A 16,790-nucleotide genomic window follows, 5' to 3' on the forward strand; every position below is an offset into this window, starting at 1 on the left:
TAATCAATGCACCGTAGAAAGCATTCTGTCCATTTGCATCATGGTTTGGTATGGCAACTGCTCTACCTATGGTGGCACACAAATACAGAGAGTTGTGACACTGCTCAGCACATCACAGGGACCAGCCTCGCCCCTGTCAACTCGAGTCACTTCTTGCCATCTCAATAGGACAGCCAACATCAGAATCAGGTTTAATATCACCAACGTATGTCGTGAGATTTGTTAACTGTGCAGCAGCTGTACGATGCAATACATCATAAATATAGAGAAAAACAATGACAGTAAGTATATATCTGTGTTTATTAAATAGTTAAGTTGAACTAAATAGTGTAAAACAGAAATAAAAGCAAAAGCAGTGAGGTAGTTTCCGTGGGTTCCATGTCCATTTAGAAATCCGATGGCAGAGGGCAAGACGCTGCTACTGAACAGCAGCGTGTCTGCCTTCAGGCTTCTGTACCTTCTTCCTGACAGCAACAACGAGAAGGGGAAATGTCCTGGGTGGTGGGGGTCCTTAGTGACGGGCGCCACCTTCCTGAGGCACCGCTCCTTGAAGATGCCTTGGATGCAACAGAGGCCAGAGCCCATGATGGAGCCCACTTATTTTACAACTTTCTGCAACTCACTTCAATCCTGTACAGTAGCTCACCCCCATATGAGATGGAGATGAATCCAGTCAGAATGCCCTCCATGGTACCATCAGACCATAAGGCATAGGGGCAAAACTAGGCCATTCAGCCCTTTGAGTCTGCTCTGCCATCCCATCATGGCTGATACCTGGATCCCATTGATCCCACTCAATCCCACTCCTGCCTTCTTGCCATATCTTTTGATACACTGACCAATCAGGAAGCTATCAACTTCCACTTTAAATATACCTACAGATTTGGCCTCCACTGGAGCCTGTGGCAAAACATTCTGGCTAAAAAAAATTCTCCTTACCTCTGTTCGAAAAGGACGGCCCTCAATTTTGAGGCAGTGCCCTCTAGTTTTGAATACACTCACCATAGAAAACATCCTTTCCACATCCACCTTATCTAGTCCTTTCAACATTAGATAGGTTTCAATGAGATTCCACCACCCACTCACGCCCCCCCCCGGCATTCTTCTAAATTCCAGTGAGTACAGGCCCAAAGCTGCCAAACAGTCCTCAAATGTTAACACCTTCATTCCAGGAATCATCCTCGTGATCCTCCTCTGGACTCTCTCCAATGACAACACTTCCTTTCTGAGGTAAGGGGCCCAAAATCACAACTGAGAAGGTGCTCAGGAAGCTTAATGGTTTGAGGGTGGATAAATCTCCTGGACCTGATGGAATGCACCCTTGGGTTCTGAAGGAACCAGCTAGAGAGATTGCGGAGTCATTATCAATGATCTTTCAAGAACTGATAGATCCTGGCATTGTACCGGATGACTAGAAAATTGCAGATGTTACTCTGTTATTTAAGAAGGGTGGGAGGCAGCAGAAAGGAAGCTATAGACTTGTTAGCCTGACATCAGTGGTTGGGAAGTTGTTGGAATCAATTGTTAGGAATGAAATTACAGAATACCTGGAGGCACATGACAAGATAGGCCAAAGCCAGCATGGTTTCCTGAAAGGAAAATCCTGCCTGACTAACCTACTGCAATTTTTTGAGGAAATTACAAGCAGGGTAGACAAAGGAGATACAGTAGATGTGGTGTACTTGGATTTTCAGAAGGACTTTGACAAAGTGCCGCACATGAGGCTGCTTAGCAAGATAAGAGCCCATGGAATTACAGGGGAGTTACTAGCTGGGTGGAACACTGGGTGATCAGCAGAAAACATAAAATGGGAATAAACGGATCCTACTCTGGCGGGCTGCTGGTTACCAATGGTATCCCACAGGGGTTGGTGTTGGGACCGCTGCTTTTTGCAATGTATGTCAATGATTTGGAACATGGGATTGATGGATTTGTGGCTAAATTTGCTGATGATACAAAGATAAGTGGAGGAGCAGGCAGTGTTGAGGAAACAGAGAGACAGATAGTTTAGGGCAGTGGTCCCCAACCTCCAGGCTGCTGACCGATACCAGGCCACGTAGCATGCAGTGGTTCAATGGTAGCTGGGACGCACCCGGCACATCTTTAAGAAAAAAGCCGAAATAAACAAGCTAATTAATTAGGTGCCGCCCAGCACGTAAATGTCGGCCCAGATCACAGGCCATTGCCGATTTCACTTGCTCTACGTGTTGGTCCGCGGCCTGGAGATTGGGGACCACTGGTTTAGGGGAACTGGCAAAGAAGCGGCAAATGAAATACAGTGTTGGAAAGTGTATGGTCATGCACACTGGTGGAAGAAATAAACGGGCAGACTATTATTTAGATGGAGAGAGAATTCAAAATGCAGAGATGCAAAGGGATTTGGGAGTCCTTGTGGAAGATACCTTAAAGGTTAACCTTCAGGTTGAGTCAGTGGTGAAGAAGGCGAATGCAATGTTGGCATTTATTTCTACAGGTATAGAATATAAGAGCGGGGATGTGATGTTGAGGCTCTATAAAGCACTCGTGAGACCACACTTGGAGGATTATGTGCAGTTTTGGGCTAGTTATTTTAGAAAGGATATACTGACATTGGAGAGGGTTCAGAGAAGATTCATGAGAATGATTCTAGGAATGAAAGGGTTGCCGTATGAGGAACGCCTGGCAGCTCTTGGGCTGTATTCCCTGGAGTTCAGGAGAATGAAGGAGGATCTCATAGAAACAGTCTGAATGTTAAGAGTGTTAAGAATGTTAAGATTAGATATGGCAAAATTGTTTCCCATGGTAGTGGAGTCTAGGACAAGAGGGCACAACTTCAGGTTTGAAAGACGTCCATTTAGAACAAAGATGTGGAGAAATTACTTTCGTCAGAGGGTGGTAAATCTGTGGATTTTGTTGCTACAAGCGGCTGTGGAGGCCAAGTCATTGGGTGCATTTAAGGCAGAGATAGATAGGTTCTTGATTAGCCAGGGTATCAAAGGGTATGGGAAGAAGGCAAGGGAGTGGGGATGACTGGAAGAATTGGATCAGCCATGATTGAATGGCGCAGCAGACTCGATGGGCCAAATGGTCTATTTATGCTCCTATATCTTAAGGTCTAACAACTGTCTTATGGTTTCATGGTCTGAACATTGCATTTGCCTTCCTTACCACAGACTCAACCTGTAAATTAACCTCCTGGGAGTCTAGCATGAGGACTCCCAAGTCCCTCTACACCTCTATTGTTTGAATTTTCTCCTCATTTAGATAATGTTAATGATAACTATTGTTCCTTTTACCAAAATGCATTATCATACATATCCCAGCACTATATTCCATCTGCCACATTTTTGCCCATTCTTCCAATTTGTCTAAGTCCTGCTGCAAACGCATTGCTTTCTCAGCACTACCTACTCGTTCACCTATCTTCATATCATCTGCAACCTTTGCCACAAAGCCATCAATTCCATTACGTAAATCATTGATAAACAATGTGAAAAGTAGCGGTCCCAATACTGACCCCTGAGGAACACTAGTCACTGGCAGCCAAGCTAAAAGGCTCCTTTATTCCCACTCACTGCCTCCTGTTAGCCATTCCTCTATCCATACCAGTATCTTTCCTGTAACACCATAAAATTCTATCTTGTTAAGCAGTATCATGTGTGTCACCTTATCAAATGCCTTCTGAAAATCCAAGTAAATGACATCCACTGTCTCTCCTTTGTCCACCCTGCTTGTTACTTCTTCAAAGAAATGTTACAGATTTGTCAGGTAAGATTTCCCTTCACAGAAGTCATGCTGCCTTTGACTCAGTTTATCATTAATCACCAAGTACCCTGAAACCTCATCCTTAATAATAGATTCCAATTTATTGGTACATCTGCAGAAGTTTTCAAGTGTTCTTGGTGACAAACCAAATCTCTTCAAACTCTAGGTGAAATATAGCCACTGTCTTGCCTCCTTTATAGTTGCATCAATATGTAACAGTCAGGTTAGGTCCTCCAAAATACGACACCCAGAAACTTGAAAGATAATCAGACGGCTTGTCTATCCTGCACATTCTCACTTCACCCCTTTATCGAGCAGAAGATAGAAACACCTGAAAATATTTGATGTTGTGGTCCAATCACAAACAAGAAAAAATCTGCAGATGCTGGAAATACATATATAGTTTATATATTGATATATATATATAAAACTAATTTTGCGGGTGGGGGGGGGGGAACCAGAGTGAGTGATCTCAGGATAGGATGGATGGTAAAAAAAGCAAAGATAGCATGCAGTCAGGTTGTCAGGAAGGGCAGACAGATGATTGGACAAAATTGCAGCCAGCAGGGTGAGTACCAGTGCATTAGGGATGCAGAATCAGAAAGGGTGGTAAATACAGTACTCAAAGTGTTATATCTCAATGCACAGAGTATAAGAAATGAGGTGGATGATCTTGTTGCACTGTTACAGATTGTCAGGTATGATGTTGTGGCCATCACTGAACCATGGCTGAAGGATGGTTGTAGTTGGGAGCTGAATGTCCAAGGTTACACGTTATACCGGAGGGATCGGAAGGTAGGCAGAGGGGGAGGCGTGCCTCGACTGGTAAAGAGTGGCACCAAACAATTAGAAATATATGACATAGGATGAGAAGATGTTGAATCCTTATGGGTTTAGTTAAAAAACTGCACAGGTTAAAGGACCCTGATAGCATTTATACACAGGCCTCCCAACAGTAGCTGGGAGGTAGACCACAGATTACGGCAGGAAATAGAACAGGTTTGTCAGAATGACAATATCATGACAGTCATGGGAGATTTGAACATGCAGGTCAATTGGGAAAATCAGGTTGGAAATGGATCTCAAGAGACTGAGTTTGTTGAATGCCTAAGAGAGGGCTTTTTAGAGCAGTTTGTTGTTGAGCCTACTAGGGGATCAGCTATACTGGATTGGGTGTTATGTAATGAACCAGAGTTGATTAGGCAGCTTAACCCTTAGAAGTCAGTGATCACAATATGATTGAGTTCAACTAGAAATTTGATTGGGCAAAAATAAAATCCGACGCAGCAGTTTTTCAGTGGAGTAAAGGAAATTGTAGGAGAATGAGAGAGGAGGTGACCTAAGTTAGGATGCCAACTAGGAGTTGAGGATGCCATCGTCTACCTGCTGAACCGTGTCTACGCCCACCTGGACAAGCCAGCGAGCACTGTGAGGGTCATGTTTTTTGACTTCTCCAGTGCGTTCAACACCATCTGCCCTGCTCTGCTGGGGGAGAAGCTGACAGCGATGAAGGTAGGTGCTTTCCTGGTGTCATGGATTCTTGATTACCTGACTGGCAGACCACAGTACGTGTGCTTGCAACATTGTGTGTCTCACAAAGTGATCAGCAGCACTGGAGCTCCACAGGGGACTGTCTTGTCTCCCTTTCTCTTCACCATTTACACCTCGGACTTCAACTACTACACAGAGTCTTGTCATCTTCAGAAGTTTTCGGATGACTCTGCCATACTTGGATGCATCAGCAAGGGAGATGAGGCTGAGTACAGGGCTACGGTAGGAAACTTTGTCACATGGTGTGAGCAGAATTATCTGCAGCTTAATGTGAAAAAGACTAAACAGCTGGTGGTAGATCTGAGGAGGGCTAAGGCACCGGTGACCCCTGTTTCCATCAAGGGGGTCAGTGTGGACATGGAGAAGGATTACAAATACCTGGGGATACAAATTGTCAATAAACTGGACTGGTCAAAGAACACTGAGGCTGTCTACAAGAAGGGTCAGAACCATCTCTATTTCCTGATGAGACTGAGGTCCTTTAACATCTGCCGGACGATGCTGAGGATGTTCTATGAGTCTGTGGTGGCCAGTGCGATCATGTTTGCTGTTGTGTGCTGGAGCAGCAGGCTGAGGGTAGCAGACACCAACAAAATCAACAAACTCATTTGTAAGGCCAGTGATGTCGTGGGGATGGAACTGGACTCTCTGACGGTGGTGTCTGAAAAGAGGATGCTGTCCAAGTTGCATGCCATCTTGGACAATGTCTCCCATCCACTACATAATGGACTGGTTGGGCACAGGAGTACATTCAGCCAGAGACTCATTCCACCGAGATGCAACTCTGAGCGTCATAGGAAGTCATTCCTGCCTGTGGCTATCAAACTTTACAACTCCTCCCTTGGAGGGTCAGACACCCTGAGCCAATAGGCTGGTCCTGGACTTATTTCCATCTGGCATAATTTACATATTATTATTTAATTATTTATGGTTTTATATTGATATATTTATACTCTATTCTTGTTGGTGCAACTGTAACGAAACCCAATTTCCCTCGGGATCAATAAAGTATGTCTATCTATCTGTCTATCTATCTATCTATCTTAAACACAAAATAACCTGCAGATGCTGGGATCAAAACAACACTCACAACACGCTGGAGGAACTCAGCAGGTCGGGCAGCATCAGTGGAAACGATGAGTCGACGTTTCGAGCCAGAACCCTTCGTCAGGACTGAAGAAAGAAGGAGGGGGAAGGATTTGAAGAATGCTTGTAGGTTCAGTTGAAAAACCAGTAATTTGAAAGACAAAGGGGTGGGGGAGGGGAAGCAGGGATGTCATAGGCAGGAACACAATGGGTAATAGAAGAAGGTGGCAGAATCTCTGGAGACGGACTGGCCACTGACATCTTCTACAAGCCCACTGACTCTCATAACTACGTCGACTATACCTCTTCCCATTCCACCAGATGCCAAAATGCCATTTCCTATTCCCAATTCCTCCGTCTCCACCGCATCTGCTCCCAGGATGAGGTTTTCCGTTCCAGGACATCTCAAATGTCCTCTTTCTTTAAGGATCATGGTTTCCCTTCTGCTGTCATCAATGATGCCCTCACCCGCATCTCCTCCATTTCCCGCACTTCAGCCCTCACCCCATCCTCCTGTCACCACAACAGGGACAGAGTTCCCCTTGTCCTCACCTACCACCCCACCAGCCTCCGGATCCAGCACATTATCCTCCGCAACTTTTGCCACCTTCAACAGGACCCCACCACTAAGCACATCTTTCCCTCTCCACCCCTCTCCGCTTTCCGCAGGGATCGGTCCCTCCGCGACTCCCTTATCCACACGTCCATACCCACGGATCTCCCACTTGGCACTTATCCCTGTAAGTGTAAGTGCTACACCTGTCCCTACACCTCCTCTCTTGCCACCATTCAGGGCCCCAAACAGTCCTTCCAGGTGAGGCAACACTTCACTTGTGAGTCTGTCGGGGTCATCTATTGCATCCGGTGCTCCCAGTGCGGCCTCCTCTACATCGGTGAAACCCGACACAGATTGGGGGACTGCTTCATCGAGCACCTCCACTCCGTCCGCCATACCAGACAGGATCTCCCGGTAACCACCCACTTTAGCTCTGCTTCCCATTCCCATCCAGGTATGTCCATACATGGCCTCCTCTACTGCCATGATGAGGCTAAACTCAGGTTGGAGGAGCAACACCTCATACATCATCTAGGTACCCCTTAGTATGAACATAGAATTCTCCAACTTCCAGTAATTCCCTCCCACTCCCTTCCTCTATCCTTATTTCACTCTGCCCCCTCCCCCAGCTGCCTATCACCTCCCTCATGGTTCCGCCTCCTTCTACTACCCATTGTGTTTCCCCCTATTCCTTCTTCATCTTTCCTGCCTATCACCTCCCTGCCTCCCCTCCCCCACCCCTTTGTCTTTCAAATTACTGGCTAATCAACTGAACCTACAAGCATTCTTCAAATTCTTCCCCATCTTTCATTCTTCAGTCCTGACGAAGGGTTCCGCCCGAAACGTCGACTCATCGTTTCCACCGATGCTGCCTGACCTGCTGAGTTCATTCAGCGTGTTGTGAGTGTTGCTTTCTATCTATCTACTGGCTGATTGGTGGGTGGCAGAGAACAAAAAGAAAAGAACCCTTACACGAGGAATTCTGCAGATGCTGGAAATTCTAGAAACACACATCAAAGTTGCGCCTGGCCTGCTGTGTTCCCCAGCAACTTTGATGTGTGTTGCTAGAAAAGAATCCTTTGCTGGTTGGCTGCCAGTGACTAGTGGTGTTCCGATGGTGTCGGTGTTTGGACTGGTTCTTCTTATGCTGTAGATCAATGATTTAGGCGATGGAATAAGTGGCTTTGTGGCCAAGTTTGCAGATGATACAAAGAATTGTGGAGGAACAGGTAGTGTTGAAAGAACAGGAAGGCTGCTAGAGGACTCAGACAGATGAGGAGAATTGAATTGAATTGACTTTATTTCTTACATGCTTCACACACGAGGAGTAAAAATCCTTACGTTACGTCTCCATCTAAATGTGGAATGTGCAATCATAGAAATATATAATAATTTATAATAAATAGAACTGTCAATGTAATATAGAGTACACTCAAGTCAGTGTGAGCTCATCAGTCTGACGGCCTGGCGGAAGAAACTGTTCCGGAGCCTGTTGGTCCTGGCTTTTATGCCGTGGTACCATTTCCCGGATGGTAGCAGCTGGAATAGATTGTGGTTGGGATTGGCTTGGGTCCCCAAAGATCCTATAGGCCCTTTTTACACACCTGTCCTTGTAAATGTCCTGAATCATGGGAAATTCACAACTACAGATGCGCTGGGCTGTCCACATCACCCTCTGCAGAGTCCTGCGATTAAGGGAGGTACAGTTCCCATACCAGGCAGTGATGCAGGCCAGCAGGATGCTCTCAGTTGTGCCCCTGTAGAAAGTTCTTAGGATTTATGGGCCCACACCAAACTTCCTCAACCGTCTGATGTGAAAGAGGTGCTGTTGTGTCTCTTTCACCACACAACTGGTATTACAGACCACATGAGGTCATTATTGATGTGGATTATAGTTTATAGATTATAGAATAGTACAGCACAGTACAGGCCCTTCGGCCCACAGTGTTGCGCCGACCCTCAAACCCTGCCTCCCATATAGCCCCCCACCTCAAATTCCTCCATATACCTGTCTAGTAGTCTCTTAAACTTCACTAGTGTATCTGCCTCCACCACTGACTCAGGCAGTGCATTCCACGCACCAACCACTCTCTGAGTAAAAAACCTTCCTCTAATATCCCCCTTGAACTTCCCACCCCTTACCTTCAAGCCATGTCCCCTTGTATTGAGCAGTGGTGCCCTGGGGAAGAGGCACTGGCTATCCACTCTATCTATTCCTCTTAATATATTGTATACCTCTATCATGTCTCCTCTCATCCTCCTTCTCTCCAAAGAGTAAAGCCCTAGCTCCCTTAATCTCTGATCATAATGCATAATTTCTAAACCAGGCAGCATCCTGGTAAATCTCCTCTGTACCCTTTCCAATGCTTCCACATCCTTCCAATAGTGAGGCAACCAGAACTGGACACAATACTCCAAGTGTGGCCTAACCAGAGTTTTATAGAGCTGCATCATTACTTCGCGACTCTTAAACTCTATCCCTCGACTTATGAAAGCGAACACCCAATAAGCTTTCTTAACTATCCTATCTACCTGTGAGGAAACATTCAGGGATCTGTGGTCATATACCCCGAGATCCCTCTGCTCCTCCACACTACCAAGTATCCTACCATTTACTTTGTACTCTGCCTTGGAGTTTGTCCTTCCAAAGTGTACCACCTCACACTTCTCTGGGTTGAATCCCATCTGCCACCTCTCAGTCCACTTCTGCAACCTATCAATGTCTCTCTGCAATCTTCGGCAATCCTCTACACCACCTACCACACCACCAACCTTTGTGTCGTCTGCAAACTTGCCAACCCAACCTTCTACCCCACATCCAGGTCGTTAATAAAAATCATGAAAAGTAGAGGTCCCTGAACTGATCCTTGTGGGACACCACTAGTCACAATCCTCCAATCTGAATGTACTGCCTCCACCACGACCCTCTGCCTTCTGCAGGCAAGCCAATTCTGATTCCACCTAGCCAAACTTCCCTGGATCCCATGCATTCTGACTTTCTGAATAAGCCTACCGTGTGGAACCTTGCCAAATGCCTTACTAAAATCCATGTAGATCACATCCACTGCACTATCCTCATCTATATGCCTGGTCACCTCCTCAAAGAACTCTATCAGACTTGTTAGACATGATCTGCCCTTCACAAAGCCGTGCTGACTGTCCCTGATCAGACCATGATTCTCTAAATGCCCATAGATCCTATCTCTAAGAATCTTTTCCAACAGCTTTCCCACCACAGACGTAAGGCTCACTGGTCTATAATGTATTTCAATAACTCCAACACCTCCTCTACCTTAATATCGACATGCTCCAGAACATCAACCTCACTCATATTGTCCTCCTCATCATCAAGTTCCCTCTCATTGGTGAATACCGAAGAGAAGTATTCATTGAGGACCTCGCTCACTTCCACAGCCTTCAGGCACATCTTCCCACCTTTATCTCTAATCGGTCCTACCTTCACTCCTGTCATCCTTTTGTTCTTCACATAACTGAAGAATGCCTTGGGGTTTTCCTTTACCCTACTGGCCAAGGCCGTCTCATGTCCCCTTCTTGTTCTTCTCAGCCCCTTCTTAAGCTCCTTTCTTGCTGCCCTATATTCCTTAATAGACCCATTTGATCCTTGCTTCCTAAACCTCACGTATGCTGCCTTCTTCCACCTGACTAGATCTTCCACCTCACTTGTCACCCATGGTTCCTTCACCCTACCATGCTTTATCTTTCTCACCAGGACAAATTTATCCCTAACATCCTGCAAGAGATCTCTAAACATCGACCACATGTCCATAGTACATTTCCCTGCAAAAACGTCATCCCAATTCACACCCGCAAGTTCTAGCCTTATAGCCTCATAATTTGCCCTTCCCCAATTCAAAAGTTTCCTGTCTTCTCTGATTCTATCCTTTTCCATGATAATGCTGAAGGCCGTGGAGTGGTGGTCACTGTCCCCCAGATGCTCACCCACTGAGAGATCTGTGACCTGACCCGGTTCATTACCTAATACTAGATCTAGTATGGCATTCCCCCTAGTTGGCCTGTCCACATACTGTGACAGGAATCCGTCCTGGACTCACTTAACAAACTCTGCCCCGTCCAAACCCTTGGAACTAACCAGGTGCCAATCAATATTTGGGAAGTTAAAGTCACCCATGATAACAACCCTGTTATTTTTGCACCCTTCCAAAATCTGCCTCCCAATCTGCTCCTCTGTAACTCTGCTGCTACCAGGGGGCCTATAGAATACTCCCAACAGAGTAACTGCTCCCTTCCTGTTCCTGACTTCCACCCATACTGACTCAAAAGAGGATCCTGCTACATTACCCACCCTTTCTGTAGCTGTAATAGTATCCCTGACCAGTAATGCCCCCCCTCCCCTTTTCCCCCCTCTCTATCCCTTTTAAAGCACTGAAATCCAGGAATATTGAGAATTCATTCCTGCCCTGGTGCCAGCCAAGTCTCTGTAATGGCCACTACATCATAATTCCATGTATGTAACCAAGCTCTCAGTTCATCACCTTTGTTCCTGATGCTTCTTGCATTGAAGTACACACACTTTAGTCCTTCTACCTTACTCCCTTTACACCCTTTATTCCGCTTCTCTTTCCTCAAAGTCCCTCTACATGTCAGATCTGGCTTTACCCCATGCACTTCTTTCACTGCTCTATCGCTCCGGGTCCCATCCCCTTTGAAAATTAGTTTGAACCGTCCCGAACCATGCTGGCAAACCTATCTGCAATGCTGAGGAACTTGAAGCTATTTACCCTCTCAACCCCAGATCCGTTGATGTCAGTAGGGGTTAGCCCGTCTCCATTCCTCCTGTAATCCACAACCAGCTCCTTTGTTTTTGCGACGTTGAGGGAGAGTTGTTTTCTTGACACCACTGTGTCAGAGAGATGACTTCTTCCCTGTAGGCCACCTCATTATTGTTTGACATAAGGCCAATCAATGCAGTGTCATTGGCAAATTTGATTAGCAGATTGGAGCTGTGGATGGTGACACAGACATGGGTATACAGGGAGTAAAGGAAGGGACTCAGTACACAGCCGTGAGGGGCTCCTGTATTGAGAGTCAGAGGACTGGAGATGAGGGAGCCCACTCTTACCACTAGCTGGCGATCTGACAGGAAGTCCAGGATCCAGCTGCACGAGGCATGGTCAAGTCCGAGGTCTCCGAGCTTCTTGTCGAGCCTGGATGGAATTATGGTTTTGAATGCTGAACTGTAGTCCAAGAACAGCATTCTCACATAAGCATCCTTCTTCTCCAGATGTGTAAGGACAGAGTGTAGAGCTGTGGCTATTATGTCATCTGTCAACAGGTTATGTTGGTAGGTGGATTGTAGGGGTCCAGTGTGGGTGGCAGCAAGCTGCAGATGTAATCCTTGACCAGCCTCTCAAAGCATTTGCTTATTATTGAGGTGAGTGCATCAAGACGCCAGTCGTTCAGACATGTCACCCTGGTCTTGTTTGGTAATGGGACAATGTTAGATGTATTGAAGCAGGAGGGCACTCTACACTGGGAGAGGGAGAGAGTAAAAATGTCTGTAAACACACCTGCCAGTTGTGCTGTGCACATCCTGAGTACTTGCCCTGGGATGCTGTCCAGTCCCACAGCTTTGCGATTGTCTACTCGTTGGGAACATCTGCCTACCTCAGCCTCAGAGATGACCAGGTTGCAGGTTGTCGCAATGGCTTTCCTCGGAGGCTCAGAGTTAGCGACATCAAACCGAGCATAAAAGTGATTGTTCATCTGGGAGAGAGGCCACGATGTTAGCTGCACCACAACGTTTGACTTTGAAGTCCGCAAAGGTATGCAGCCCTCGCCACAAATCACATGTGCTATTTGTTGTAAATCTTGACTCAATCTTCTCCCTATATTGTTGTTTTGCAGCCTTGATAGCTTTGTGTAGATCGTAGCTGGCTTTCTTGAGCTCTAGTTGATCGCCCGCGATGTAAGCTCAATGTCGCGCTGTAAGTGCTATTCGCACGGAACTATTGATCCAGGGGCTCTGGTTTGGGAAGACCCTGACCGACTTCCGGGGAACAACATCGTTGATGCACTTCCGGATGGGCAAGAAAGTGGCAAACGAAATATAATATTGGAAAACACATGGTCATGTAATTTGGTAGAAGAAATAAATGTGCAGACTATTTTCTACAAAGAGAGTAAATCCAAAAGTCTGAGATGCAAAGGGACTTGGGAGTCCTTGTGCCAGACACCCTAAAGGTTAACTTGGTTGAGTTGGTGGTGTGGAAGGCAAATGCAATGTTAGCATTCATTTCAAAAGGTCCAGAGTATAAGAGCAGGGATGTGAAGCTGAGGCTTTCTAGGCGCTGGTGAGGCTTCACCTTGGGTATTGTGAACAGTTCCGGGCTCCTTATCTAAGAAAAGATAAGTTCAGAGGAGGTTCACCAGGATGATTCCAGGAATGAAAGGGTTATCACACAAGGAACGTTTGATAGCTCTGGGTCTGTACTCACTAGAAATTAGAAGGATGAGGGGGAATCTTAGTAAAACCTTTGGAATGTTGAAGGGCCTAGGTAGAGTAGATGTGGAGGGAATGTTTCCCATAGTACGGGGAGTCAAGAACAAGCCTCAGGGTAGAGGAGCTCCACTTAAAACAGAGATGTGGAGAAATTTCTTTTGCCAGAGGGTGGTGAATTTGTAGAATGGGCATGCCCTGTTTTCAATTCCCATCAGGGAGGAGGTACAGAAGCCTGAAGGCACACACTCAGTGACTCAGGAACAGCTTCTTCCCCTCTGCCATCCGATTCCTAAATAGACTTTGAACCCTTGGACACTACCTCACTTTTTAAATATACAGTATTTCTGTTTTTTGCACATTTTTAATCCATTCAATATACATATACTGTAATTGAATTACTTACTTATTTATTTTTTTCCCTCTAGGTTATGTATTGCATTGAACTGCTGCTGAGTGAACAAATTTCACGTCACATGCCGGTGATAATAAACCTGATTCTGATTCTGAACCTGTCACCATAAGCAGCTGTGTAGGCCAGGCCGCAGGTCACAGGAGACTGACGGGTGCTTGATTGGCCACAGTATCAGAGGTTATGGTGAGAAGGCCAGGGAGTGGGGCTGAGGAGGGATAAAAAAGAGGGTCAGACATGAGTGAATGGTGGAATGGACTTGACTGACCAAATAGCCTAATTCTGCTCCTATGTCTTATGCTTTTTTTGTTTTACGTGCCTCCAGGTTCAAGGACAGCTTCTGCCCCACTGTTATCAGATGGTTAAATGGTTCTCTAGTCCATTATTATGGACATTTGATCTCACAATCTACCTTGTTATGTTCTTGAACCTTATTGCCTGCGGGCACTGTATTTGCTTGGTACTTATTACACTTTACTCTGCATCATTCTAGCTCAATGATTTGATCTGTATGAACAGTATGCAGGACATTGTATCTTGTTCCTTGTCATAATGATCAACTCAGCCCTATTACCAAAATACCAAGAGCTGATCAGAAACCAGGCAGCAACAAAAAGGAGATGGAGAACAGGAACAGCAGTGAGAACAAAAGGACAGTTTGTATGGAATAGCAATGATGGAAATCTCAGGAACTTTCCTTCCCACTAATGAGGTCATGTTGAGTGGGAGGCTGTTGGAGAGCAGACAAAGTGGTCCTTTACAACTGCTCAGTAACTGGCTTCTCAAAGTCCCTAAAAAGCTTTTCACTACATTTCCACACAAAAATATCTTTTCTTTGTCCCTAGTGATACTATCGTTCACTTACATTTCCTGTCTGTTGCTGAGTAATGGTTTCTGATCAGCTCTTGTAGGAGTTTGTATGTTCTCTCTTGTGACTGTGTGGGTTTCCTTCCACATTCCAAAGACATACAGGTGAATAGTTTAATTGGTCGTATGGATGTAACTGGGTGGCACGGCTCTGTTACCAACTATATCTCTAAGTCAGTAAAAGGCTGGATGAAAGTAGAAAGAATATTGATCCACAGACCTTGCCCAGATCTAGAAACACTGCATGAATTTGCATAAACTTTGATTTTAGAGCCATAGATCACAGAGTCACACAGCACAGAAACAGGTCCTTAGGTCCAATGGTTCTGTGACAGCCAAGATTCCATCATAGCCAGACCAATTTGCCTGTGGTTTGCCCTTATACTTCTAAACCTCTCCTGTCTGTGTACCTGTTCAAGAGCCTTCTATATGTCGGTAATGTACATGCCTCACGAGGAATTCTGCAGATGCTGGAAATTCAAGCAACAGACATCAAAGTTGCTGGTGAATGCAGCGGGCCAGGCAGCATCTCTAGGAAGAGGTACAGTCGATGATTCAGGCCGAGACCCTTCGTCAGGATTAACTGTTAGGCCTGAAACGTCGACTGTACCTCTTCCTAGAGATGCTGCTTGGCCTACTGCGTTCACCAGTGACTTTGATGTGTGTTGCATGTACATGCCTCAGCTGTTTCGTTAAGGTTGTTATAGCTAGGAGGGCTGGTGGGGATAAGCAGCCCTGACCTAGTAAAGGGTCCCAATGGTGTGCAGCACAAATAGCCGCTGACAACCAAATCCAGCTCTGGGACATTAAGCCCATCAGATCTATTTCTATCAACAGAGAAGGGCAAAGCCATGTTACTAGCACCCTAAAACCAGTTGTTCTGGGCAGATAGGGCTCATCAGCAGTGGTTGGCTCAAACTCTGATCTCTAACTTCTGCTGCCGTCTGGCTAGGGAGTACAAAGAAGGTTCACCAGATTGATTCCTGGGATGGCAGGACTTTCATATGAAGAAAGACTGGATGAACTGGGCTTGTACTCGTTGGAATTTAGAAGATTGAGGAGGGATCTGATTGAAACGTATAAAATCCTAAAGGGATTGGACAGGCTAGATGCAGGAAGATTGTTCCCGATGTTGGGGAAGTCCAGAACGAGGGGTCACAGTTTGAGGATAGAGGGGAAGCCTTTTAGGACCGAGATCAGGAAAAACTTCTTCACACAGAGAGTGGTGAATCTGTGGAATTCTCTGCCACAGGAAACAGTTGAGGCCAGTTCATTGGCTATATTTAAGAGGGAGTTAGATATGGCCCTTGTGGCTACGGGGGTCAGGGGGTATGGAGGGAAGGCTGGGGCGGGGTTCTGAGTTGGATGATCAGCCATGATCATAATAAATGGCGGTGCAGGCTCGAAGGGCCGAATGGCCTACTCCTGTACCTATTTTCTATGTTTCTATGTTTCTATACCCACCCATGGGGACGACTTCAGTAGTAAACCCCGAGGAAAAGTTTGGAACTGGAGTGCCAATGGCAGTCCTACATTGAGTTCAACGTAATCCAGAATTTGCCAACAGCTGTGAATACCAGTCACCATACTGAAGTGTTGCTTCTGTCTATCATGGCCTGTGTTGCTTCCAGGATTTTATTTACAGCCTGTGAGAGGTACTTGGAGGTCTATTGTCAGCCCTGACTGGCTTGTTAACATTTATCAGTGTGCAACTTCCTGTCTTGATAAGGAATCAATGTCATCAAGATTAGATCTCGGTGTAATACTTGACATGTTCTGCTGCAGATCAGGGGGGCGGGTGGGGCTGGGGAGAATGTTCCTGTTGACCTTACATCTGCACGCCTATGAATCTCAATATCTGTTAATTTATTTGCGGTAATGTTACTTTTCGTATTACGTGTGTGACTTAAATGTAGTGTGTTGCATACTGTAAATGCAAGCAGGCTTTTCCCGCTAGGATTGGATGAGACTACATCTCAAGGTCATGGGTAAAGGGTGAAAGGTGAAAAATTTAAGGAGAACATTAGGGGAAACTTCTTCACTCAGAGGGTCATGAGAGTGTGGAATGAGCTGCCAATGCAAGTATGACTTCAATG

Source organism: Mobula hypostoma, chromosome 21 (assembly GCF_963921235.1).
Source record: "Mobula hypostoma chromosome 21, sMobHyp1.1, whole genome shotgun sequence".
NCBI lineage: Eukaryota > Metazoa > Chordata > Chondrichthyes > Myliobatiformes > Myliobatidae > Mobula > Mobula hypostoma.